General features: G+C 38.0%; 2 long non-coding RNA genes across 2 annotated transcripts in view; one reads left to right on the forward strand and one right to left on the reverse strand.

The window, feature by feature from the left end:
• The window catches only part of LOC118733166, a 20,380-nt gene extending 19,349 nt beyond the window's left edge, over positions 1-1,031 (reverse strand). Inside the window, exons 1-2 of the long non-coding RNA XR_004992213.1 lie at positions 943-1,031; positions 756-881 (exon numbers count right to left, since the gene is read on the reverse strand). This is a non-coding gene — a long non-coding RNA (uncharacterized LOC118733166). The remainder of the gene's footprint in view (positions 1-755; positions 882-942) is intronic.
• Positions 1-2,712, forward strand: part of LOC118733165 — a 24,292-nt gene that overhangs the window by 14,743 nt on the left and 6,837 nt on the right. The gene's annotated exons all lie outside the window — the stretch shown is intronic.

The raw sequence follows: 2,712 nt of genomic DNA on the forward strand, positions 1-2,712 counted from the left end.
GACTTTTGTAGGTTTGATGTCAATTTGGCTTCTACCTGTTTTTATTGTACCATGTTTTTATTGTACCATGAACATTACTTATTTATATTTCCATTATTTATCTCCATTGCTCTGGAAACCGATTTTGACAGCTGTTGTTGCTGCACAGCGCAACTTACGGCTGGATAAAATAATCAAATTTAGTCTAGGCAGTTTTTAGCGGCAGGGAGGACAGAATCGCGATTTTTGGAGATCGCCAAAAATTCGAATAATATGTTAACTTAAGCATTTTAGCGATAGCGAAAGTTGGAACCCGTCTCGTGAATCACGTAATTTCTTTAGCTCACAGCGACGTGGATGACCGACCAGCAGCAGACGTTCCCACGACAGTCGGGTCTACGTAACCGGAACGACCCAGATTTATATCTGGCCAAGGACTGTCACTCCAGCAACACTCCCCAAAAAGTCTTTGGGGAGTTTGTATGCTGTTACAACAACAACAACAACCCACCAGCAGCGTTCTGTCATGTTGGGTGAAGATGCCATTGTTTGAGTCTTCGCCAAATTATATTCGATACACGTATGTACACTGATAGCGTGTTATTTTGTGTAGCGAAAATTTCGGTAGCCATTGCCTCTCAACAATCATCGCACCCAAAGAGCAATCCGAAATCTTGTATGGTTCCCCTGCTTTTTCTTGCTTATCTGGAATACATAATTACAAAAAAGTAGTTAATCGAATTTACTTTTAAAAGCACTCAAAACAAATTTCGTACACATTTAGCAAATGAGATTGCGGGCATCCAGCAGGAAAACAGCATACCGCCAATATGTTTTAAAAATCTTCCAACATGATTCAGTTGCTCCTTGGACAATCTTGTTCATGCTGACATATAAAATTCCTGGAATTATAAAACAAAAACATAAAATGTACAAACACTTAAGAAATTCAATAAAAATTACTGCCTGTTTCGCGTAACCAGAAGAAAAATAAACACAAATATATATTCACCATGGTGACACGAATACACAATGTATATTCACCAATGTGAAAATAATACCAGAGTTGTATTTTTATGTAAAGCGTGAACTGCATAACAGGCTACCCTAATATTCACGCACGCCGCCAATTTACGGTCAAAAATTTCTCATGCACATACAACTTGTATGGGACCAACCGAAATTGAACGGCGTGCGTAAGAAGCTAACTCGATTTCCAAATTTTTGTTCTGCGTGACATTTTGATTTGACCTTTCGCTCAATGAAATCAAATGCAAACGCACGCAAGCCAATTTCGAGTGACGAAAAAAAAAAACAAATTCGACTGCGTGCGTACCAAACCGCAAGCCGCGAATATTAGGCTAGCCTTAAAAATTCATGATGTCGCTGCCGCGTTCAAAAAAATCCTGTCGCCATCGACAAAGCGTTTAGATAACGAAGATAACAAATTGGAAGCTGTGGCCCGTAGCTCGTCGTTTTCAATGTGTTCAGAACTTTATATTCTAAGTTAAGTTACTATTCAACTCAGGAAAAAGGGACGGACTACGTCCATTTTTTCTTTTTCCTCTAGCTCACCGGTTCGTTTTCTTTACCACAGAACTCCACAGGCAAACACCGATGGTCTACCAACCGTCATTTTGACGAGCAATATGATTGCAAGTTTTTGTGTGTGAGCACATTGATGTCTTGAAAAAAGCATTTGCCGCATGACACCACCAGACAACATTCTCTCAACTTGCTGAATAATTTCCTAAAACGTAATCATAAATAATCCAATAGGGAATAGATTTTTATTTTGATTTAATATCAAAATTTTATCGATGTTACCACCAGCACGCTTTCTTTCAAACGAAAATATGGCTGTCAACTATCGAATTGCCTGCAATAGAAGTCAAGCAATAAGCGCTAACATATATTGCAGCCCATGAGAAATTGGCGGTCTCCATTGGAAATATATTTTGTGACATGGTTATCACGATATCAGTGTTTTCCTGTGGAGACAGGACCTGATGAATGCCAATTTTTTCCAGATTTTTAATTTTTGTGAAAATAACGTTCAAGGTGAATTTATACAAGGTGGTGTTACTGCCGAATTTGGATTTTTGCCGTGGTCCTTCTGAATGTCAAAATTATGTGTTTGTTATAATATGAGTTCGCCTTGTTTAAAACAAACACATTATTTTGACTTTCAGAAGGACCGCTGCGAAAATCCGAATTCGTCAGTAACACCACCTTGTATAAATTCGCCTTGATAACGATGCTTTTGTACAGAAAATCGGTGAAAGATGGGTAATGAGACAGTCAGATATAATTACATATGAATTGAAAAAGGGAAATTTTTATAAATCGTCGCCTGGGTAAAAGATTGTCGTAAGAGCCATTTTGACGATTTTTAGTTCTAGATCCAGTTACATATTTTGAAATAAGGTCTTTCGATTGGTGTTTACAGTTTTAAGATATATCCTTTAGTTTCCGAGATATTGACTACAATTTTTTCGATAATTTAGTAAGAATTTAGTTAGTGATGCAGTCATATTACATGATTCAATAAAAAAAGGTTTGCTCAAAAAACAGTTTTCTCGCTCCCTCTTGACAAAATCGGCTACCTTAAACTGGCTACAAACGACGAACATCTGCGCGCATATATGCGCCAACATGCTCGCTGTCGTTTGCTACAGACGACGAGCGGCTCATAAGTGATTTTGTACTCAAAGCGTAAACATGGAAAGGGAA

The sequence above is a fragment of the Rhagoletis pomonella genome, unplaced genomic scaffold, assembly GCF_013731165.1.
Source record: "Rhagoletis pomonella isolate Grant_MI unplaced genomic scaffold, Rhpom_1.0 Rhpom_scaffold_00002, whole genome shotgun sequence".
Taxonomy (NCBI): domain Eukaryota; kingdom Metazoa; phylum Arthropoda; class Insecta; order Diptera; family Tephritidae; genus Rhagoletis; species Rhagoletis pomonella.